At 43.9% G+C, this 25,940-nt stretch overlaps 1 protein-coding gene across 1 annotated transcript in view; it reads right to left on the reverse strand.

Annotated features, from left to right (window-relative positions):
• MTURN (maturin, neural progenitor differentiation regulator homolog) overlaps positions 1–25,940 on the reverse strand; it is a 65,119-nt gene that overhangs the window by 18,363 nt on the left and 20,816 nt on the right. The gene's annotated exons all lie outside the window — the stretch shown is intronic.

Here is a 25,940-nt window from a genome sequence, read left to right on the forward strand (position 1 = left end):
GGAAAGGAAGTCTCTTTTTCAATGTACTTTCTTTTCTCTACATGTGCATATATCTTGTGGTACAGGCTGGAATTATAAATCATAGTCAGAAAGGTAGTCTTCTGAATGAAAATTAGTCCTGAGACTAAGGAGGAAAAGGTTGGCATCCTCCACTTAGTCAGTGGTCGATGATAGGTGTCTTCCAAAGTCTTTTGAAAGCTTACACTCCTTTTTTAGGATGTGATAATTGCCGCCAGTGGTGGACAGGTTTCCACAGGCTATAGAAATAAACTCTGTGTCATGGTTTGTACCTTTTTTCCCTGCCCCTGCTTTTCTCAGGCAGGTTTCATTTACAAGGTATGTAAGTGCTGGCCTATTAGGCAGTCAGCTTCGTTGTGGTTTCATCTTCACTTACAGGGACCTTCTTCAGCCAACTTAAGAGACCGAGAGAACAGCTCAGACTTTTTCCACAGGCTTTATTTCTCCCATGAAGGGGGTCCGGCAGCAATCCAAATACATGGGTTACTACATGCACTTTTATAGGGTTCGTGTGGGGGATCAAAAGTAAACCAATAGGGTATAAAATTGAAACACTTAGCCAAATACATTTGTATTCCTTTGTACGAAACAATCAATAATAAAGAATCCATTCTAACCAATAATATTCTAAAAAGATAAGAGAGGGTCTACATTTTTCTAGCATTAGTCATTCTAATTAAGTAGTTTTTCTTATCTCAGAGAGAATAGCAAGGGGGCCTCACAGGGGTATCTCCAGAGGGATTTGTCTCCTCTACAAGGGTTTCTGTAGATCCTTGCTATCTAGAAGACTAAATTTGTGTAAAATTAATGTTCTCCTATTGATAAGATTTTGTTAGTACTTTGGACTTGATCACCACAGATTGCACCCAGTTTGGTCACTGTAACCCCTCATTTGGTATCGCAGCCTCCATTTCTTGGGCATTGCCTTTCCCCAGTGACTTTCTAAGAAGCTTACGGTTGGCCATTTTGATTACAGAAGTCAAAACCTGTCTTTGCTTTCTCTCCTTCAAATGACCTATCAAAACGGCTATCAAACCTTGTGATGGTGATAGCATTTTAACCATTTTTTAATTTAAACATACATTTCTTTGCCTCTGCTCAATCTGCCTGTATGTCAGATTTTGGCAACCATGACATGAAAAGAACTGTGTGGGACTGGGACTAGAATAAGTTGCTGTGCCACAAGAGAAGTCATGAGTGTCTTGGGGACAAGTCAAGTTCCTTGGAGGTAACTGGGTTCACCAATTCTGCTGGAACATGGCAAGACAGGGATGGGTGTTACTAGCACTTGGAGCCAGCTTTGTGATATATATTTAGTTGCATGACATCCAGACTTCATTTGCCACTGAGAGGTGCCCTATCCATGTCTATATTATTTGTGAGTTTAATCTTTATAGCCTAATTTTCAAAGATAGCTGTCTCTTCCAGTCCCAGTGACTAAAATTGTACTTTGGGGGATTTACTTCCTGTGAATTCTTAAATAATTGCTCTATTGATTACACAAGGGGGAAATATTGCTGCTGCATGTAAGAACTGTGCGATTGGACTCTCGAGGGTTAAGATTCTCCTGGCTATGATCATCTTCCCTGTTTGGTCAGCTCCAACAAATTGAAGACAGGCAGAACATCACTACACAGTACACAATTACATTTCTGAGACATTGCATCTTGCTGTGCTATCTCTTCTTAAATCAGAACCTGTTTTCACTCTTATAATTTAATAGAGCATGATATGAAGCCTTGAATAGAATGCATTTCTTTAAAATTTGACTAAAATAGCTTTCCTTCCACAGTGAGCACATCTTTTTGCTTTGTTTTATGGTCAGTTGACTTCCATTTCACACATACACATATTTTATGAAGTGGATCAAAAGAGATCTCTGAATTATTAATTTACTTTGTGATTTATTTTAATAGTTTCCTTATATGAGTTCTCAGAAAAAGAGTTATGTAAATGGATATTTTGCAGACATAGCACCTCTTCTTGTACATAAACATAGTCAAGTATATACTTTTATGCTTTTCATGTGAAGACCAGAAGAAGAATTAGTGGCTGCTGAAGAAGAGTTTAATTTACATACTTCTGTCACCTCTGGGCTTTGTTAATCTCTGTGACTGTAGGCTTGCAAAGTAAAATGTATAAATTTGTTTACCAGACATAGCATAAGGCCCTGCACTATGAAAAACTGGGCTCCGTTCCTACTGAGTTAGATACCTGGAGTGAAGCTGTGGGAAAAGCTCTATTTTTAATTTTTTCAGCCATCTAAGACAACAGGGCTTCAAGGCCTAACTACATTATCTTCTGCTTCCCAAGGTTTTCTGTTAACTCTGGGAAATGGACATCTGCTGGGAAGTCTCTGTATAATTTGTGGTCAGATGGTTGGCCCCTTCATGCTCCACTTATGTCTTAAATCCCTTTTCTGTGTACAGTGCAATTGGGTTTCTTGTCCCAGCATGAATTGTCCATTTTTATGACTACACTTTGCAGCACAAAACCTGGGCATTCTTGCAGGCAAATGTTCATGATCAAGTAAAAGTACTGTTTCAAAGAGAGCTGTATCTCTCCACATTTTCTCTGCCATATCTGTCAAAAACCAAATTGCTTAAGGAGGTTGAGAAGGGAATTTGCATTCTCAAAGTTCAGTCAAAGAAAAAAGCCCTGGTCATGCTGCCTGGCACTGGATTGTGGACTGAGTACCAGCAGGGCCCATGTTTGTACAGGGGAGCTGTGACTGATTATCAACAATGATGGGCCTGATTATTCCTAAAGCCTGAGGAGACCTGCAGGGGGATTAACACTGGAGGACAGAAAATGCTCCTGGCACAGATGATCTCATTAGAATATTTATTGGTCTAAAGAAGCCAAATTTGAAGGTGTCAGTTATATTCCAAGGAAAACTCCTTTGTGACAGGATGCTTCGAGAGCACAAGACCTTTAACGTATTTACTCTGTTAAGGATATTCAGGACCAATGCATTAAATGTGGTGGTGAAAACAAACATGAAGATTTGAAAAAAAGAAAAGGAGCAGTAGGAGCCAGGCTTAGATTTCATACATTTTAGAAGCTGTGCCTATGGACTCAAAAATCTGTAACATCAATTAAAGGGATTCTGAGCTTGTTTGCAGAAGGATACACTTTCAACAGACTTGCAGAAATCTGAAATATTAGAATGACATCAAGACCACTTGATTACACTTCACTATACCAATATGACTTTTTACAAAGCATTTGTTAGAATGTCCAGAAATCTGCTGAAAAACAGGGTTCAAATATTTCTTCTCACTATTAGGCTGCTATGACTGAAAAAAAAAAAGAAAAAAAAAAAAAAGAAAAGAAAAAAAGAAGCAAATCAAATCACGGTGTTCTGTGCAGTTTAGCAGGGTACCCAAAAGGACATCTGACAAATGGCAGAAGTTCAGCCACGGATTCCTTTGTCTCTTATTCAAAGGGAAAAGAATGTGAAGAGATGTCCTGTTACACTGCTACACAGTAGGTCCTTTTTTGTACTTTGCACTTGCACTTGAAAGGAGACATGATACTGAACTTCAGGTAAACCTGATCTCCAAAGAGACCTCCACAGAGGGTATAAGCACTGATCACTTAAGAACTCTAAATCCTGCAAGATAATTAAGATTTCTGATTTCATCACACAGTGATAGAGCCAGTCTGTCAGCACTACAATAAGCAGTGTAAGTGCCAAAAGAGTCTCTGGGAAGCCATCCCTCATCATGGACATAGATACCTCAGGAGACAGGAACATTCCAGTTGACTCAACAGCTTGAAGCTTCCTTCATGTTCCAGCAGGGACTTCAGAAAGAAAAGTCCTGGATATGTTGAATTTCTGCTAAGAGCATGGTTCTACTTTAAAGGAAAACCCTATGGAAACCTAACAGAAGAGCTATGTTTCATAGAAACATCCCACCTAACACTGAGAAAATCGTATGGAGCACCATGACTGAACATCAGAATTGCCAGTGTTACAACCTTAACTCTATCCCTTGGTCCATCACAGTTCCAGTCTAGCAGGGCATATTTTAGGCAGGCTGAAAGGAAATTTCAGAGTCTGTAGCTTCCATTAATGTGTATCTTAACCTATTTCTCCCAGCAATTCTGAAGTTCCTCCCAAGCCAGTGGTCTTTTGTGTGTCCCATCCCATCATTCTTCCCTCCCTCCCAACTGCCTAAAGCAATGTTCTTTCTTTCCTGATACCTCTTTCCTGGGGAGTCTGAGGGAGGGAAAATTCTGCTCCTCCTCTGTAAATCCCCCACTTACTTTGAGAAAGACATTATAAAATTTACTATTAGCTAAGCATTGCCTGGTTCAGGTGATTCTTGAAGACTATGGGAAGTGGCAGTTTAGAGAACAGCCATAACTGTACTACCATACCTGGATTATATATTTTCCTGCTCCAACAGGCAGCAGGAATGTGAGACAAATGTTCTTTCACTGTTGTTAAATTGTGGCCAAGAATGCTACAACTGCAAGTTCATCACCTTAATCAATATTAACAGTAATCATAAGAAAATTTCTTCAGGTTAAATGGGAAACATTTTGATTTCAGATGAACACATTCAACCAGCACTTCAACCATTAAGTAGATGTCTGCTGGTTGCTCATCATTTTGTCATATTTTAATTTTTGTTTATAACTGGGTTGTTTTTATTTAAAAATAGAAACCCAGAATATAAAATTCTTGGTGGTTAATATTTTGATGTATGGCTCACAACATTAGAATGTGTATATATCCTACCTGAACAGAAAAACTATTTCCAGTTCCTCATCAACCCTTAATAATGATGTTCTTAACCAAATCATAAATTGTGCTGATTTTTACTCCTTACAGACTGCAGATTCCCATTACTTGGGGGGGGGGGGGGGGGGAAGGAAGGGAGTTATGTAGGTGACTGTCTCCATTAATTAAGCTATTCAAATCCAATTAGCTTTTTCTAGAGGGTATTTTATCTCATTACAGTTCTCTTAACTTGAACAATAAAACAAACAAGCAGAAACTACAAACCCAGTCTCACTGTTCCCTATGTCAGGACCAGTTAGTGTCCTGCTCGCTAGAAAGTGAGCATTGATGTTAACACGTCTAGTCAGGCCTGCTTTTGCCTTTCTCTAGGCTGGGGAGCAACTCTGATGTTCATTAGAGACACTTATCACTGTCACAAGAGAATGGCAAGCCACACCACAGCAGCAGTGGCCCACCATGGCCCTCATATTCCAGCAGCAAGAAGCTTTTGGATGTAACTTGCCTTGTAGGCAATCACAAATCCGGTTACTGTATTTAAAGGTGAGGCTAAAGTTCTGTTCTTGATTCAAAAGACACTGCCTGTATGGTGAGAGCATAGCACGTGTGAGGATTTCCAGGACTAAGGCTCAACATGGTTGTTTCCCACACAGGATTTCACCCAGTCATGTGGAAGTGAAATGCTACCACACACCAAGTTGTTTTGCCATCTGGACACTGCAGGAAGCATTTTGCTTCTCATAAACAGACTGAGATCATCTTTCCTCATTAGCTAGGTCATTAAATGGCTAGCTATCATGCCATGTTATAACGTGCACACTCCAATGCCTAATCACTTCAGACCTATAGCCTCCAAAATACAAAAATAAGGACAGATCCATAATTTTACATTGCTTTGCTGAAAGATGCCTCAAACTCATGTTTAGTGCTACTTAGCAGTGTGAATGAGCACCATTCAGGTCATTTACTCAGCAGTGACAGTGATTGGCAGCTCTAAGAGAAATACCCAGGTGTTTCTGTTCATTTCTTGCCACCTTGAAGGACTCTGGCAGCTGATTGTAATCCAAGAGAGGACTCATAAAACCAGAAAGAGGGGGTAATAAAGGCCAGATATACTGGGAAGCCCATGAGAACTGGGAACAAGTTCAGTGAGTGTCAGTGACTCAGAAACAACATCCTCCCTTAGGAGTAATTTTATGTTTTTTTTGTTAGAGGGCAGAATTTGAATTAATGAGAGACTTGATGGATATAAGTAATAATATTTCTATTTGGGAACTTGCATAGTCAAGAAAAACAATCTAAACAATCTGTGAGTGCTCATAAAAATGGATAGCCCCTGAACTAGAACAATGTAGGACTTGGCAAGTTGGATCTCTGAACCCTTTTGCCCATAGCAGGTATAATTGCTGGCATGCACGTGGAACTGTAGTTGCCAGGAATAGAGCAAACTGAGAACTGGTTTCAAGACTAAACATCACCAACAAGCCTGAGACAGAGAAAAGAAATATGCCAAAGTAGTTTTAAATTAGAGGATTTCAAAACACTTGTCATCAATATCAAAAAGGACAATTTGGCACACAACTCCTTTTCTCCTCTGGTCTCTGAGACAAAGCCTTTGTGTCTGCAGTGTTGTTTTGTACCATATCAGATTCTGCATTAGTGCATAATTGCATGTGTTGACTCTTCCTTTTGTCCTGCACTTCTTCCACAAGTGGTGAAATTGTAAACTATATGGATAAACAGCAATTTAGAGATCAGATCTCTGTAATCCTAGTTTCCTTCAGAGCATGGATTAAGAAGGGACAGCATCATAGACCTTGTTAGTTTATCAGATGACCTGGGCGGAAGCCGAGACTGCTGTGGAGGGAATAGCTGGAGGCAAATGAAGGGAAATAGGACAAAAATCTGTAGGAATTCAATATCTATTTGTTCTGCTTCTGACAAAGCAACATGTTTGGGGCAGACAGCTCTTGCAGCAAACTTCAGCACCAGGGTCTGCTTTGTAATGCTGGTGAGCCCTAACAGCAGAATTTCCCTGTGACATTTGAATGGTTAAACAGGTTTTGCTTCAGAAACTAGAGGAAGTATTACAAGTCTTATTATGATTAATGGATGTCGTTATACTGCCCATTTCCTAGATGTGTTGTAGCTAATTTTAGGCAACATGCATCAACCCGTTGTGCAGTCATAAAGTCATTGGTTTCGAAAACACATCAATCTCTAAGGAATGTGCAGAGCTACAAGATGGGCACATGAATTTTAGATGCTTGAGACAGAGCCTCAGTGTCAATGACATGTCCATGCAACAAAGCATTTGAGGGAGCTGAGTTGGGCAGCTCTACAGAGCCCAAAGCAGAAATAGCATGCATCAGACATGCAGTCATTTTGGCTGAGCCCTGAATCCTTCATCCATTCAAAAGACAGCTTTGTAGATGACTAAATGACAGGTTTGCTTTTGGAATGCAGCATTTACTGCTACTTTGAAGGGATGGTGCCTCAGTTGATAAACTTGACAACCCCTTTTAACTGGCCCCGCAGGGAGATTGTGACCCTGGGTGATGATGGTCTTTGTCAATACTTAAGATTAGGCTGAGCTCCTGGGTGATGCTACAGAGGTCGCCTCCTAAGCATATGATGGTGTTACAGTCACCAACAAACAGGAGTTCCTGGATTGCCTCTTCAGTGACCCTTGCAGTTGGATTTCAGTTGCTGTGGATGAACCAGTGACCACTGTCACCATTTGTCACAGTCTGAGGAGAATAGGCCTGATGACTGAAGGGGGGTTGAAAAAGGGAGCAGCTACTTGGTCCTGTCTTAATTCTGAGAACCTGTTGCCTTGTTGACATTCGTGCTCCTACACCATGTACTCGGTGTGTCTGCTGGCATGTTTCTCACAGATGCTCAGACTAAAATTAATCACTACAGCCACCAATTGTTATCTGTCAGAACAATTGCATAATCTGAGCCACAGGGTTTAACCTACAACCTTGCCTCTGCTAAACTAATCCAGGCAGTCATTCTTGTAAGGTAGAAGCATAGTAGGAGAGATCTGAGTGGATGGTGACTTTCTTCTCCAGCTGGTGTACACTGAGTGAGAAAGCAATCAGACATGAGATTTTTCATCAAGTCCCCAGTTAGGGTAAGGTATCATACAGGTTCTGAGAAGTGTGTGTCTCTTGTTCTTTGTCTAACTTCAGGTTTTGCATCAGTAATGTCCCGAATCAAGGTGGGAGTCATCTCATCTGACATCAGATGTCTCCATCTGAGCTGGCCTTTATCTTCAGTGAAGTAGGTACTTGTAGGCATGAGTCATCTGCCCTCTTTGAAATGCCTGCACTGGGGTGAGATGACTCAAGCTCTTCCCATTTACTACAAAGAAGCTCAAACCACAAGCTCAGATAATACCTCAAGATATTAAGACTAGCCTAGCACTATTCTTTATGTCTTGAGGTGTGTCAGTGGCCCAGTGGAACTCCTGGCCTGTCCTTTCTAAACAAAACAAAGCATTTGCCCTGAGAATGATGTGTCAAATTCACGCCTACTGAAGTGGGTGCTCTCAAACTGGAAATGGCCTAGTTTCAAGTAAAGTATAAATACCATGGAAATACCTCCAGTCCCTGGCTTCTATATAGCCAACTGATAGCCAGCTATATTTTGCTGATGTTTTACAGTCACGTCTTCCTGTTATCTTTTAAATTATATTTCTCCAGCCACCTTCTACTCTACAAGGTACTACTGAGAGACAAAATAAAGCACACAAAGAGTGGACACAGCAAGACATACAACTAATTCTGCCAGCTGTATGGAAAAAAAAGTGATTGCCCAAAGGATTTTTTACCTCTGTCTTTTTTCTTTAAAAAAAAATAGTAGTTAGTTATGACAGCAATAGAGTGATCTTAGTGGGCAGTGTCCATTTAAATTATTTTTTTCTAATCAAATAGCTAACTTCATCAAGCAGCCAAAATCAATGCTTTGTATTACGCAGGGACCCAAACTCATTAAGGCTTTATTATTCAAGCATGCACCTCCCTTCAGCTTTTATCTCCCCTCAAGGGTTTTCATGGTAAAGCAGGCTTTTTTTTTTTTTTTAATTAGCCTTTCTGCCCTGGAGTCTTCTATTTGATTTTCCAATATCCAGGGAAGTATTGTTTTTTCTAACTACTCAATCCTTGAATAGAAAATTTTGCCTCTTATTTCTACATTATCAGTGATAATAAAGCCTTGCAGAAGACATTTTGATAATGCAGAGACAGAAGTGCACAAAGGCAAAGCGACACTTCAAAGGAGCATTAGCTCTGATATTGGAATCTCATTTATCTAACTCGCTCCTAAAGGACAAGTTAGCAATTCTCGAAGGTGCAGTTTGCACGCACACGTGAAGTGGCATGAAAGACCTCTCGTTTCAGCAGAGCTGCCTGATCCCAGCCCCCTTGAGCATGTGGAGCTTTATGAATGCTGTTGTTGCATTTTCATTTTTCCTCAACTTTATTTTCATATGGAGAACCAGCTGCTTGCTTAGCTGTTTCTGTGTGTCTTGTGTGGGATCCAGAAATGGTTGTATAAGGATTATGGTTATTGTACAAGGTGTAATCTGCAAGTTTGCTGCTTTCCCAGTATGCTGAGCAGCCTGTGACTGCTCACCAGCCCATGACTATCCATCCAGGTACATGTCTCAGTGTCAAGGACACTGTGCCTTTGCTGCTTAACTGTGGTGTATCTCATCGACAGGATAACTAATGCACATACAGCAGGGCATTATTAATCAATGTTCATGTATTCAATGGGGATGAGTATATTTCTTATCCACTGGAAATACCACATGCACCTATTCAGGAGCTATAATTTTATTAATAAGGACATTAGAGCATGTTGCCCAAGGGATTCCTCAAAGCTCAATCCACATGCTGGACCAGATTGCTGTCAGTGACTGGTGAATCTGTAGGGTGGGTAGGAGCACAGGGAACCTGGAGCTGCTCACAGGGCAGAAAGGCTCATCTGGTGTAGCAGCCAGGGCTCCCAGAAGACAAAGAGGTCTAAAACTGCTGTCACCTTTTCTATTATTTCCATCCTTTGCACAATAATTCACTGTGTGCCAGCCTTGAGTGCCAAGGCAGACATTGCACATCTGCGGCACGAAACAACCTGGTGCTGAGCTGGGTGAGACAGACACACCCCTGGTAAATTTCCATTCTGGCAGGTAACTAATGTATCTGTCTCCTTCCCTTTACCAAGGACTTACACTTATCTTACCTCTGTGCTTGATAACTTCCTAAGTCTCCATACCTTGCTGAAAAACTGTGATGTCAAAACTGAGAGCAAGAAGCGAAAGCTTTCAGCAAGAGACAGACTCAGGAGCTAGTGTGACTGGGAACAAGGCATTTGGTGAAGTTTTACCTCAGTTATTTTCAAACTAACCATCATCATATGAAGAAAATTCAATGTGAACTGTTGGCAAATTGTTGTCCAAAGCACGAGACATTTTCAGGCAGTAACTTTGAAAGGAAACTATTCTACTCCTTCTAGTAAAAGAAATGTCTGCAAGCAGCCATTTAAATGTCTATGCAAATTGATTCATTCAGTGATCATTTTGCTCCTACTAATGAGTTTATCTATAGTCTCCCAAAATCCCCAAGCCCTGGGGAATTTAAGTTGGGCACTGTTTTGGGGAAAACCACAATAATAATAGATGAAAAAATGGAATTCATTGAAATAGTGTCAAAGAACTGAAATTGGCCTGAAATGGCTGTCAGACTGAAATTTTTTTGCTTTGCTTTCTTGGTCCAATCAGCTCATTTTCAAAGTTAATTGCTTCTTAGTGTAAGCTTGTCGGAAACAAGCCCCAGCCCAGTGCAGAGGGCTCTGAATTGTGCATTAATTTTCATACGTACTCTGTATGCTTTTATATTTAAATCAGGTTGCCACAGAATTCCTGATCCATCCTTAAGTCTTTAAGGCAGATCTTAGCACTGTCCTGCTCCCCACATGGATTTGGAGACAGAGTTTTCTTCATTCTGCATCACCAGCATGGGAAACAATTTCTTCTATAGTTGTGCATGCTTCTCTGCCTTGCATTCCTGTAGGATAAACACATGAAGGGAGAGGGCTGGCAGCACAAGCAGGTGTCTGGCTTTGCAGTGCCCCATGTCTACTTATTTCTCTTTGTTCTTCTTTTTGTTCTCATTTTTTCCATGGGTGTCAATTTAGCAGTGGAATTTGGTATGTTGCTTCATCTGAACCTGTGTGATTTTGGTGAGCACAGTAAGCCAAGCCAGGCTAGCTCATGCTCTTCTGGAAAGTTCTGTAATGTACTGGACACTAACTGGAAGTCTCCAGAGTGGAGTGACCCTGGTGCTTGTATCAGCCTGCTTGTATCAGTGATGGGGATTCCCAACCCCTCTGACTTGACACCTCACCTGCATGTGTAAGCAGTTCTAACCCTGGTCAAAGCCAGTCAAGGCTGCTTCTTGTCATGAATCACAGATCCTTGGTAACTTAAGGAGCCCATGGGGACACAGGTTTCATAAATGTGTGACCCAAGGATTTAATGTGCTCTGTGTTCAGAAGGTGTCTGGCTGGCACACTGAAGAATGTGGTGCTTTTAAAATGCCATGAATAGCATTTTTAATACAGATAATTTGATTGGAACATTGCTAGTTGATTGAAAGGGAAGCTTCTCTTTCTATCCAGACCATGATTAAGACCATGCCAAACATACCAGCTATGCATGGTATTAAAAATAAATACTTAGCTCTCAGGAACTCTTTAGATCATTAGCACATCTAAAAGCGCCTCAGGAAATAGGACTGCCTCAGGCCTTTAGTATCCACCTAGTCTACCCTTCTGCTCTATGATAGAATCAATTAGACGCAAACTAGATTTTTGACAAGAGTTTTTCTAGCCTGCTCTTAGAAACCTTTAGTGACAGAGACTCAATAAACACCCAGGCAATCTCTCCCAGTGTCTCACAATCCCTAGAGTTAGGAAATGTAATTTTCTGGTCTAAGCCTTCCTTGCTGAAGCTTAAGTTTGCATTTCCTTGTCCTGCCTGTGGTGGAAAGACTATTCCCTGGGCCATCAGCAACAGCATGTTTGAGGGCTGCAGCCCTCATTCTAAATCTTCTGTTTTCTTTTCTGGTCTTACTGAGCAGTGCCATTTGTACAGTCTTTTCTTATTGGTACTGTTATTTAGACACTCCTTCTCCCCATGGTCACTGCTTTCCTTTGAATACTGAAATATATCAAGTGCTTTTGTTTTGGTGTGCTGGCAGATGCCAAGTATAGGTCTCCATCAGAGCTGTGGCACTCCCAGTGTCTTATGGATAACACTTGACCAAGTGAATTGAGTGTCTCCCACACATTTTCACTACAGCATGTTATCATCCATTCATTTTAAATCAGAAACTGTCACCCTTAGCTCTTTCTGTAGAGTTTCTGGTGGCTAGGAACACCAAGAGCTACAGAAGTAAAATGGCTCAAGCAGTCCCTTCCAGATTAGAAGCAGGGGTGGGAACAGGCAAGAGGAGGTTGGTTTTAGAGAACTGTGTGAAAAGCAGGGAAAGAACAGAATGTGAGAATGCAAGTGTCAAGGGTTCTCAGGGAAGCCTTCATGAGAATTGCAGCCAGTTCCCAAACCACTCTCCTGCATTCCATCCCATCCTGGAGTTTTCTCTGTTTGCTCCAGACAAACCAAAGTAGTTAATCTAGCACTCACCTCCTTAAAGAGGTCCACGAGGTGGTGAAGGCCATACAATATCAGATACACACCTGGAGTCCTCCATGAGTGTTATTCTGCTGTGCCAGGGCACAGTTCAGAAGAGAAAACAGCCCGCAAAAGCAAGCACTCGGTGCTGTAGGGTGTGTCAGGCTCACTTGCAGTTTCCATGTCTGGGATGAGCACAGCCCCCTCCCTCTCTCACTGACACAGCAATGGCTGGGGGGTGGGGGGGGGGGTACAGTGCTGCATTCAGAGAGGTCACAGCACAGTGTGGTGACAGCATCAATGCAAGGTCAGAGCACAGGAAGGATGACTGATGCAAACAAGGATGGCAGGGTGGGGAATGAGAAAACAGAACCTGGAAAGCTCTAAGCATATTATGCTCTCTTGTTACCAATTTTCATTTGCATTGAGAAGGCAGCTTTTTTTTCTAATCATCACCAGCACAGAGCATATTTCCTGACTATGTGGAGTGGTCCAGTAAGGTAAGATGTTCTCATTGAAAGCTATGTTGCTTAGAAATGAGAAAGTTTGTGTTTGAAGAAAGCCACCTTTTTTGTTTTTTTTCTTGATGCCCTACTGTTTGTCAGGCACTGACAATGCTCAATGCCATGTGCATAGCATCCATGCCTGGAAGGAAGGCGCACTCTGGTGAAGAGTGGCACAAGGTTGTCATCCTAGCTGCAGAGAAACAAAAGCTCCAGGAGGCACTGCTGTCAGGAACAGAGGGGACATGGAGCCTTGCAGCTGTCACCCTCCGAGTGAAGCTCCCTATTCACTCACCTCCTGCCATCCATGCTCATCGGGGCCCCAGATATTCCCCCCTCCCTCTGCTTGTCACTCATGAGCCCCCAGGGATGCTACTCTCTCCCCTGCAGCATGAACAAGAAGCTCTGTTCTGAACTCGGTTTAGCAGGAAGCCTCACAGCAATAATTAGAAAATATTCAGAATTTGGTTGGGGTTTTGTTTGTCTTGTTGTGGGTCTGCAGCAATGAGGCAGCTCCCATGCCCCTAGCATAATTATTTATGAATGCTCCACAGAGACCAGGTCCTGTCAAGAAGTGATTGAGTCAAATGCTCACTGGCTGCACCGCTTGGCTATTGTGGCAGTCATCCTCACCGATCACTGGCAGAACAGGATACTGCCCTTATTAAAACAGACTACCTAATTGCCTCCTCTGGGAAGGAAAGAGTTCCAAATCCTCATCTGCTCGGAAAGCAGCGGACCCAAAATCCCTGTTTATATCTCTATAAAAATACATGCATAGGTGTTCACGTGACTGTAGTTAGTGCATACACACTGGCATGTGCACACAGGTATCAGAGAAAGGTGATAATGACCTCTTGAGGTCTCCTGCATTGTGTGAGGTAGTGGGCAGCTGATACGTTGGTAGGTGGATCTCACCAGGTATCACAGAGATGACAGTTCAGTACAGCTGTGTAAGGAGAGAGAGCCAAGTACCTGGGTCCCTTCACACTGGTCCCTGCAGATAATCCCTGCCTTGTTGCTCTCTTTGCTATGCCACAGTGTTATAGACTTTCTCCCCCCAGTTTGTGGTCCCACAGGCCAGCAGCAGGAGAGGCTTATTACTCTGTATTTATAATATTTTGTAGCATTTGCACTCTAAAAAAGCAGGAGCACAGCTTACCCCGTGTGTTAGAGCACTGCTATCAGTACTTGGCCCACTGATCCATATTTCTGCAGATTGCTGAGACTGGTGAGTGGTGTGGCCACCTCAAACCTACATATCCCATCAGTCATATATCCTAGACAGCTGATAGGGTGTGATCAGTGCCCTGATGAGGATATGAGAGGATAAAGATGGATGAGAAGGAGACACTGACCCAGTGACTTGTCTTCTGTTGTGCAGTAAGTGCTAATGCCAGAAGTTTCAATATGTGGTGCAGATGTATGTTTTCTCATATGAACAGTGAATTTTCTTTCCCTGTCTGACAGGTCTCTCCTGTTCAGGACTCAATGCAGCTCCCACTCTGATGGCTACATACCACTTCTCTGCTACTAAAAAGAAATTAGGCTAAAAAGAAAAGAGGAGGAAGGCCACTTCAAGCATTTCTGGTTCCCCCCAGATATCTGTTCTTCCACAAATACTAGTTGAGTGAAATGTTGGGGGTGCACATCCTGTGTTAAGTAACATATTTCAGGACTTGAGTACATTTTGGTGAAGAACTTAATTGAACCTGCCTCTGCAAGTTTTATTTAGTGGCCCCCACTTCCTGTATTGGAGGCCAAAGTTAAAACCTTTTCCTGTTCTCCATGGTCACATCACTTATGACTTCACAGACCTTTAGTATCTCCTCTCTGCATTTTCTCTTTTACAAGAAAAAGAGTCCCAGAAACATTTATCAGTGTTACGTTTTATCTGCCATTTACTGCCTGTTCCCCTTGCAACTCTTTGCATTTGGTTTTCATTTTATTACACCTATTAATTCATTTTCCTCCAGCTATTAACTTGAACTTTCACAGATGAAGAATGGGTATAACCTGGAGCCATGGCTCACGTACATCACAAGTGAGAGTCCTTCTGCTGTGTTGAAAGGGCTTTTAAAAACAGGCAGCCTTGGATCTGATTTATGATGTCTCCAAGGAGAGCTTAATTTGTAACTCCTGAACAGAAATTCCTAAAGATTTCAGAAGCACTTAGCCCCAATTTGCTGGCAGAGCCTCATGCCTTGAAACAGAGAGGACCCACTCCTGGTAGTTGATGCCTTTGGGAAAAGTGCAGGGCATTGATTGTTGTAACTGGATGTATGTTCTACTGTGCTACAGTGCAAAGATAGAGCTTGGTGAGGCATGCAGGGCTTTGTTTTAACCCAGTTTTAAGAGGAAAGAGGCAGCTCTCTGCTCTGCCACAAGTCTGTGGTTTTCTAAAGCCTTAAAACACTGGTAGCAAAGGGCAGCTGTCCATGGGTTAGATACAAAAAGAACTTATTTTGACCTAGAAGGAAGTTCCTCTCTTCCTAGTTTCACACTATCATGTGCCATCAGAGCAAAAGGATTTGTAAAAGCCTATAAATAAAAAAATGGGGCAGCTGCACTTCCATAAGCCTCTGCCTCTCTGCCATAGACACATCCCTTACGTGCCCAAATGATGGGTGGGGTGGATGAGGTAAATGCTGAGTTGTGAATTCCTGAGCCACCCAGCCTGTTACTAATTACCATGATTAAATATTGACACAGTGACTGCACACAGGGCTCCCCGGCAGAGATCAGTACCCCTCTGTGGCGGCAGCAGAGAAACCCAGACAAAGAAATAGTTCCCCAAGCACTTACAATGCAAGACTCCATCCTACAGTTATCACCCCCTGGGGACTGGCAGCATGTGTGAGAGCTTGCAGAGCTCTAGCAAGAGGCAGGTGGGGGTCAGGAGGTTTCCGACCCCCAATCATTGCCTTTGGGACTCCGTTTGCAGCAGTCTCCAGCAGCTGGGTAGGGCGAGCAGGATGAGGCAGCACAGGGGGATCTGCTTCCCTGAAGCAAACACAGGCTGTTACTCAGAAGAATAACAGGGTCCTGCTGCTCTGGCTGGCAACCCCAGGGCATTCTCAGGGAAGCTCCTATACTGATCTCCTAGTCCCGCTTGGCTGCCTCCCTGTACACCTGCCCAGGCCGGCAAGGCTGGTAATTGCATCCCCCCACACGCTCCCTCAAGCACCTAATGCCCTACCCTGTCACGGGTCCCAGTCAGAGATCAGGACAAAAGCTTGTGAATCTGCACTTGAGATTGCTCCTATTCAGGAAAATGATGAATCGTATCTCTAAGAGGGTCCTGCACAGGGATGCACAAACACACCTAAAATGGGAAGATTTTGTCCTAGTGATAATTGCTGCCAGAACACAGAAGCCTCTGGAGGCTGTAGTTCCTTCTCTCTCCTCCTCTTCCCCAACACTTCTGGCTAACGTGCTGGGCTGTGTGCCAGGGAGCAGATGTACTACAGCATGGTTTTCACTCCTGTATCGTAGCCGTGTCCAGCACTGATTTTGACCATGGTCATTTTTTAATACAGCAGCTGACTTGGCCACAAGTGAAAAATAAAATACGATCCCTCGCAATTGCAAATTGCCTAAAGCCATCTGAGCTCCTTCTCTGGGAACAAGAAACAGTATCTGTGAAGCTCCTCTGTATCCAGTGCATCTAGTAGCCCAAACTCCATTCCTTCTTCGTTACATTTTCCCTCTTCATCTCTTCAAATCATGCTGGGCAGCTGCAGAAGCCAGGAGGAATTTGTGTCACGTTAGTACTTGTAAAGCAGCAGAATATTAAGTTTCTCAGCTTGACCCTGCTCTAGTATTAAGGTCTTTAATGAATGCTGCCTGTTGCTTGTGTTAAGAACAATCACTCCAAAGTCTGAAGCTCTAAGGAGCACTTGCTTTGTGGCTGAGCTTATGCCAGACAGAAGACTATATTTTATTTCAAAAGTGATGATAGTAGAGGTAGCTTCTGAGATTGTATATGCAGGGAGACAACTACGATACAGCATGTATATTAATACAAAATGTTGCAAGGCACCAACTTCTCCATTACCCTGGTTTCACACTGCAGCATCCAGCAGCTTTCACCCTGTAGGGTGAAGGGCTGCAGCTGCTGTGAGGCTGGATGGGACCACCCTGGCTCCAGCTTCCCTCTTTGCTCTCCCAGGAGCAGTGAGGATAGGGAAAAAGAGTCAGGAAGTTATGCTGCAGCTTCTTTCCCCATGGAGTGTCAGAGGCTGCAAAGGCAGATGGAGGCAAGGGGCCAGAGAGGGGACTAAGGTACTCACTTGTGGTGGCTCCTGTCAGTGTACTTTCTGCTGAGGACAGCTCATACTCAGAGCCAATGGCAGCCCTGAAAAGCACTCACAGAACCTACTTATTTGGGATGGGGAGAGGAAAAGACAGGAAACAATGTATTGATTATCCAACCCACACATCAACAACAGGATGTTAATTACCAGACTGTAGCACATTTGTAGCATGCACGATTTATACTGGAAACTGTTGTTTAAAGAAAATATCAAGGATGATATTCCTTTGGCTTCTGGTTTGCCTGTACTGAGCATGTTGCTTGGTACTTTAGTACATGCCTGGTACATTTCTAGTTAACCAGAACTTAGCTGGGAAGAAGTCTGAGCCATCCCCCAGGTTTGCAAATGAACTGGGAGAGGCGTCAGGGAAACTCGATTTTGTTCCACTCCACCTCAGACGTTTCCCTGGTCTTCAGGAAAGATGCTGTGGCTGAGGGGGTCATTCTAACCCAGATGTAGGTCCCACACATCTGGCCTGATTGAATTGGTTTTTAGCCACTGAGAGCTGCTCAGTGTCCAGCAGTAGAAGTGCTTATCCAGTCGGAATGAAGGGGAGGGTGATGTGGGAATTTGTAGAGAAGGAAACACACTTTGTCCTGATTTCTCCAGGTACTTTTGTAACCTGGAGATGAATGAAAGGAGCTTCACTTCTGTTCTTCCACTTTTGATGATATCTTAATAGTCATTAATTAACACAGTCATGTATTCAAGTACTTGAACACTGGTGTTTAGGAGTAACTTCAACCAGCACTTGAGGACTGGGATGGACAACGTGGTCCACAGCCAAACAGCTGTGAAGCATGTACACAAGAAGTGACACACCACCATCTCAGGCAGTCATTTGACTCACATTGCTTTCAGCTGCAGCTTCTTTTCTTGCTATTCCTCGCCCCTTAAGAATCCCCACTTGTTATTCCATCATCTCCTCTTTTGGGGCCAAAAGGTGAACCAGCCTGGGTTAGAAATAACTTCATTTGTACCAAGGTTGTTTTCAACACAAATCAAGTCTTCAGTCTCTTCTCGTGTGTCCTGACAAATAATCTCACTGACACAACTGAGAGAGCAGGGCTGGAGAGAAATGAGTGAACAAATGCAGAATGAAGTCCCACTTGAGCTAGACCTCCTCTAGAAGTGTGCATGCCATCCAGGTGCTATCTCCTGCTTATGCTGCTGCTGTGCAGACAGGGGCTGCCTATTGCTCACAATCTTCAGAACCTGCGTGGGCAGTACAGTGGTAAATGTAAATGCACTCTAAATATGAGTATCAGCAACTGCTTTACACCTACTGAAGAGCTGAATGTGTAATGGAGAAGGTAGTAGTTCAAGTGGTAGTCCCAAGTCTTGCTGTTGGTTCCTCAGTGACTCTTCCATAGTTCCCAATTTTTCTAACTCTACTTCCACTTCATACATTAAAACACATAACAAAGAATTTCTATGCTTGTTTATGCAAATTTGTACCCAGAACTTTAGTTATTAAAAGAATAGCATGGGCTTAAGTGCAATTGGTCTGAATTTTCTGATGAAATAAATCCAGATTTTACTCCCTTCTTGAGAACAACTAAATATGGGGTGGTAACTTATACCTCTGCAAATCAAGTACTTATTGTCCACCTAAATTTTTTCAGCCTTCTTTCAAATCACTTTGTCTCCTGCTTTACAGAAGATAAAACTTCAAATGCTTAAGTTCAGCCTGTAAAAGCTGTTCATGGGTTGGCACAGAGTGTGAGCTGAGACAAATGTTGTCCCAGGCTATCTGTCACTTCAAAAGCCATCAGTCCAAAAAAAAACAGAAGCTGATTTTACATTAAGGCATCTATGGCACATATGGTCCTATAAATACATCACAGTGGAGACTTCTATAGGTTGTCAAGGGGCAGGTTTGTATTTATGGCATCCAATGAATAAAAACAAGGGAAAATTAATTTCCTGTTTTGAAATGAGTCTCAATTTTAACATGGGGAAAAACTACATCACGAAGCTGACTGCAATTTAATGTACACAACTTTCCTGTTTAGCCATTAAGCAGATTATTCTCTGCTGGATGGATGTGTCATTCCTTTTAAAGTTAATGATAGTCCCACATATGCCATGACAGAATAAATGTCGAACTATGTGAACCATTTAATCCCTAAAAGAAAATGGAGTAAATCCTTCAAGCAATGTAGGATCTGCCAGCAAAGTGATGGGAGCCTGTGATGAGTAGAGAGCAGAACTGAAATGTAGGGATGTTGTTTAGCCAGCTTTGGCAGCAAAGCCAATTGAAGATGTTCCCATCCCTCCTATGCACATCCCTGTCCCCTTATGCTGTCATCCCCTGCTCCCTGAATTGAAGCAACTGTATAAATGAGCTGCTAACAGGACTGAGGTTTAAATCGCCCCTTCAGAAGAAACCAGAAACCTGTTTGCCCTTGTTGATCTTTGACCCAGCTCATTTCACAGTTCTGCAGACAATTGTACCAGAGGCACTGGGAGCAGCAAACAGCGGCCAGAGTCCAGAAACAAGCAATTGGGGAAGGGCTAGGAAGAAAACTTCCTATGCTGGCATAGGAGGAAGCAGGTGTTATGCCAGGGTGCCTGCCTTGGCATACACAGGATGGCTGTGCCACCTCTGCACAGGAACACTGGCTCACAGCACTGTGGCTCACCCAGCTGATGACTCCAGCAGGATTTGGTCAGCACATGGCTTCTCACCTGTGCCTTTGCCCAGGCTTTGAGGTGGACTGTCCAGTTCTCCTGGATCACTGCCATTTTATTCAAGGTCCATCCCTGCTGTCTGCCCTCTGAGGCACCTCTAGAAGTCATGGACACATGCCAGAGCAGCATGACTGGGGACTCCATGACCCAGAAAATCCTGAAGATAAATGGAAAAGGCAACACCAAAACATCTTTTGGAGTTCTTTATGAAGCTATAAAGCAATCGTTTAGATGTACAAAAAGAGCAGGAGCTGGATGAAAACCAGCTCCAAGATTCACTGATTAAGCTGAAGGGGAAACTGGGATTTTACCCTTTTAAGAGGCTCTTGTAACCACTGAGCTATGTCAGTAAAATCAGCCTTAACTGTGTATTTTCACCCAGATTTCACAACTTAACAAGTTTATCAATAAACAAACCCAGCGGCATTACTTAATATCATGAGTGCTAACTTGCCAGGAGGTCAGAGCCACTGCAGAGGAACTAAGCTGGTCCAGCCCACTCTATTCCCATAGGATGAAACTCCACTGGGTGTCCCCAGTAACAGCCTACCTGCAGACCTGGGATACTTTCATTCCCCACACTTCATCACAAAACATGCATTTCTTTAAGAAATAAAGAAGATTCTTGCCTTTGGAGTTAAGAATCTTAGAGGTCTTTTCCAACTTTAGTGATTCCACAATTCTATGACTCTGTGATTTCTGAGGTAACCTTCATGGTGTTAATGAAAGATGGTATCACATAGAGTTGAAGGAATGCAGTCAATCACAGCAGAGACAATCACAAATCACAATCAGAAAACCAGACTTTTGCTGCTTCAAATATAGAGCAGGACATCAGACTGAGTTGTTTCTTCCCCACACAGGGTTTTCTTCCAGGGATGAGTCAGTCCAGATTCACATGGAGTCTCTCACATGGTACCAACAGAATATTAAAGTGAAAATAGCCAGGAGGGTCTTGCAGATCTGGCAGGTCAGCCTCTGCAACCCCTGTTTGCCACCTCACCTTCTCTTGCCAGGGTTATGACAAGATTGATGGGGACTTTGCGAAGTCCCCTGATGTGTTGATGTGTTGTTGTGGTCAAGACAGCTCCACATGCAAGGCTGCTGCTCACTGGCTGCTGGCAGTAGCTCCTGCCTGTGTGTTTGACCTGCTCTTCTGGCTGGCTGTAGTTTGGTGAGCCACATCCCTGCTCCCACACTCCCTGCATTGGATACCATTTGCTGTAGTAGTATCAGCAACAGCGGACAGGAGCGGGGAAGAGGACAGAGGACCTTTCAAAGGATACTTGAAAGGAATGCCTCCCTTAGCTAGAAGGGGCTGTGCTGTTCATCAGAGAGGCTGTGAACTGTGACCGTTTTGGGGCTGAGAGTGCAGGTGTCAGTAAAGATGTAACTCTGAGCAAATGCTCACCATCTCCATTGCCAGGATAGCTAATAGGAACATTGGTTATTTCATCAGTCTTCTCCTTTTTCTTGGATGCTCTACTCCTCTGCTATCACGGCTAATGAATCATTTTAATGGGATACTGAGAATGCAGATTGAGACTATTTAAGTACCACTGCCGGAAAAGACTGCATGCATTCTGAGAAATGACAGGTAGGTGACAGGCACTGACTGGAAGGTTTACTCTGACAAGCAGCAGCTGCTAAGGCAAGGGACATCAGGGATTCAGGGACCTGCAAGACCATATGAGCTGCCCAGCAAACATGCTGGCTTCAGTGGCAGTAGTCAGAAGCATCCTATTCACATCTTCTGTGTAATTTGATTGCATGTCTAAATGTCTGATACACAACAGCAAGTGTCAGGCCACTGCAGATGACTGAATGGCTAAACTTGGTCACTATACTTTGATTGTAGTAACTCTCAGCATCATCATCCCATTAAGCAAGCTGTAGGCCTGGGCAGGTCCTTTCTCCATGGGTAAGGCTTGCAATACAGTTCACAAACAGTCCTGTTGCAGGGCCAGTGGGAGGAAGACTTTATTAAGAAGGAAAACATGATTTTTATTGTTCTGAAATAATGGTGGTGAAAGCTCTAATGTGTGATAACATGTACAAGTTCATGCAAATGGACATGGTGACAAGCTGTGCCAAGGGTGCAGAGGACTTTAGCCTCAGACCTGCAGCAGTGCCACCCTCACAGAGCAGCAAATAACCCTGTCTGTTCAGTGTGGTGGCTGGCTGGGTATAGTCATAAGGACTTGGGGTCCTGCCAATGCTCTTTTTGCAAAGGTTGAAGAAGCTGAGTGACAGGGGAACGGGCCAGAGGCTAGCTGCAGTTCCTGAAGCAGGACCTGGTACAGAGCACCCCTCTGGGGACTGGTGAGAGGAAGAAGTGGGGCAGTGGCTGCCGTTCATTTCTTGGGTTCCACACAGATGACTCCTTTCCAGAAACACTCCAGTTTTGAGATGTTATCTCTACCACTTCTTACATGTTTCTGAAGACTGTTTAGTGGTGGATCTGGCAGTGTTAGGTAAAATGCTGGACTCAGACGATTAATTAGAGGCCTTTTTGAACCTTAATGATTATAACCCAGTGGTGGCAAGTCTAACCCAGAGATGGCAAGTCTATCCCCAGTTTCCCTCTTGAATTCTTTTATGTGCTGATGGATGAAAGCATGTTCCTTAGGCCTTTGCTGATCTGCTGCTGCAATGCTATCCATCTTTTAGCAGGGATGCTGTACAAGGCCAGCTTGATTGCCTACTTGATTGCTCATCTCTGCCTGAGAGGATACAGGGAGTGATGATGAACCCTGGTTAGTGATCATGTTACCAGTTCTGCAGGTAGTGCCCTCCCTTTTGTTGGATGACACAACAAAAAAAAAAACCCCTGTACATTGACAAAACCTAAAGGAATTTAGTGAGAGCCTTGTTCTGGTGATTCCCAGAAAGGTGCCTCCTGCTATCCTGCAGAGCTGGAAAACCACACACTCATGCCCTGGTCCTGATGCAGTTGGAGAGGTCTCAGCAAACATTTCATTATCCCATTTTATATCTGCAGCACATGGATTACTGCATCCATAAAACTGTCATGCCCTCAGGCTCAGATATTTTGCCATGGCAAGAAAGGGTCCATGGTCTGTGCTTTGTAATTTATGTTCTGCATAAATAATTTAATTGCAGCCTGGTGCATTGACTTAAGAAGGCTCAAAAAACAGCTGAATTCATCAAGGTTAAGGCATTCACTTTCCATAGCCAGAGGCACGTGGAGGAGATATGTGACCAGCACCTGGTTGACCACCCTAGGCACGGCAGCCAAGAGGGCCACTGACAGCTGGATGACCCATCAGCAGCCTTTGTCATGAGATGATGTGAGCTGGGCCCAAACTCACACGCTCAGCTCCCGGAGGGGCCACTCCCCATCACTGCTCCATGACTCACAGGCAGCTCAAAGCCTTCCCTGATAAGGGGTTTGCAGAAACAAAAAGAAATACAGTAGACAAGGAGCAGTAGGATAATAAAAAGGAAAAACCTTCAAGAAGACCCAAAATAAAAATTTCCAAACTTTTATTAAGCAAACCAGACAGTGCAAAGGCATAAAAACTGGCACTGATTTTATGTGTGAATCACTGCATTTCTTGCACTATGTGGTCTCCTGGACCAAAACTGCAAGTCTCTGCTCTTTGCTAGAGTTGAGCATATGATCCTTAAGGACACAGAGGAAAATGGAGAGCTGTGTTTGGAGGTTTCCAGCTAAACAATAGAGAAAAGGGCAGCCATAGACCTGAGTATGCTGACCAGGAGAAAAGCTGGGGAGAAAGGCATATTTTGCAAACTGCACTCCCAGTCACTTGGCCTGCAGCTGTAGCTGGGGGAGAAGGTAACGAGTGTGTAGGGCAAATGCAAGGGCAATTGACGTCCACTCAAGGTAACTAATTTTCTCATTACTGGGAAATGTGATGCACATGTTGGCAGTGTCCTGCAGGCACTGGTTTCAGGTCTCCCCCTGACAGGGCTGCTTACTGCAAGGCAAAGACATGGAATGCATGGACAATGTATGTGCTGACTGTACATGGAATGACTGTCTGCGACCTGTTTGTCAGCCTCAAGTCATTTCAATGTGGCAGAGATTGGTTCCCTTCCATTGCTGTTCCTATCCCAGAAGCTGAAAAAGTCTGGGGAAAACTCAGCTCCACCTCCAGTCCTGGGCCAGGATGGCAGGTAAAATGAAGTAGGCTGGGATTGCAAGGATCTGGGCAAGCAGCGGTAACATCTGATCAGCAGCTGCAGCGTGGCTGAGGCCAGTATGGCACAGTGCACACAGGTGAACACTGAGAGCAGAGCAGTGTGATCAGCAGCCACACCACTGCAGCACTGAAGTGCAGATACACACAACACAAAGCACGGCTGGGGCAGAGCTTGCTCTGCTGGGCCACTGCTTCTGATGCTGTACAGTTCAGCCATGATCCCAGAAGGAATGGGTACCATCAGAGCCAAGAGGTGTAGGCACCAGATGCCATGGCCCTGTGCAGCTTTGACAATGCTGGCACCCATCTTCCAGCTGCTTCTCCCTCTTGCTTCAGGTTCTCAACTTGTCTGCAAAGGAAAAGCCTGTCTCCAAAGCAGAACTTCCTGCCCCAGGAGCTGATTCTGTTCTTCCCCAGCCTGATCCCTTCTCCAGCAACAGCCGAAACTGCCAGAGAGAAAAAGCAGGGTCTCACAGGCCAGCAAACTTGCTTTTGTCATTCCCGCAAAGCCACCATCAGCTAGAGCTGTTTCAAAATGTAGGCTCTGCTGACCTCTAGGGGACTGCTACAAACCCAAAAACAAAGACTTCAAAGCTCATGGCATGTTACAGCCCTTCTTCACAGGCTCCTCAGGAGCCCTACGGTGGGGATAACACAGCTGACAACCCACTCCTGGTCTCTTTAGCACTACTAGGAGTTGTAAATAAAACCCCTGGCTCCAACACTGCCTCTTTCATCTCACCTTTATGGCAGCAGTACCTCAAGAAATGTGTACAAGCAAGGTTAGGTTGTTGGGGAGATATTACTGGCTATCAGACTGCCTCATGGAATTGCTGTTTTTCAGCATGGAGAAGCATGCTGGGAGTTTGTGGCTTTTAGTATCAGTTTATCCAATAAAACCTATAAAAGCCTTGCCTCGGTGTCACAAATACAGCTTGTCACACTACTCGGTGAAAAGCATGTGTGCATATACTTAGGCATTGGAAATAAAGTTAAACATGCTTTTTTACATTTCATCACTCAGTAAACAAGTGGAAGAAGCAAGAACCTTGTCACAGAGTAGAAGGAACATGAAGAAAATATAAAGCGAGATGAAGAAAATATAAAGTCTGATGTGCTCTTTAAAACAGCACATGGTGCTGCCAAGGGCAGTAACAGCATTTCCCAGCTGGCTGATTGAGGACAGCTGTGGTGGGGAGCAGAGCATTAGGCAGAAGCCAACAGAGGCAGCACATACGCAGTACCTCTAATGAACCTGTCCTTGATACAAAGCCAAGGCCTATCATAGCCCTAGAGTATCCTAATTTCTTGATCTGGAGAAGGTGTGACATAACTTTGGAGAGCTGGAGTGTAGACAGACTTGAGCTGGGAAAAAAAAACCTGCGCACATGGCAGTGGCCCCAGCTGCAGCCACCACCCTGTAGGGCAGCTCCCCACCACAGCAGGGCAGATGGCTGTCCCAAGGCTGAGGTCCATGCTAGCAGACAGCTGATGTCTAAACTATTTAAATTCACTTGACCTTCTGATGCAGGAAGAAGCCCACCCAGCAACCTGAGAGGGCAGCAGGCTCCAAGCAGCTGAAGAGGTGCTTGCAAACAGCACTGTTTTCACAAGGGCAGCTGCATCTGTAACGAGAACCTAACAGTCCAGTGGCTTCCACCATATGCAGAGGTCTCTCAAGAAGCTGCGGGACCTGTGCTGTTGGGAGCACGCTCCAGCATGAAGGAGGCAGTCCTGGCAGGCACTCCACCAGCCACAGGAATGACTTTATAG

This window comes from Cinclus cinclus, chromosome 1 (assembly GCF_963662255.1).
Source record: "Cinclus cinclus chromosome 1, bCinCin1.1, whole genome shotgun sequence".
Lineage (NCBI taxonomy): Eukaryota > Metazoa > Chordata > Aves > Passeriformes > Cinclidae > Cinclus > Cinclus cinclus.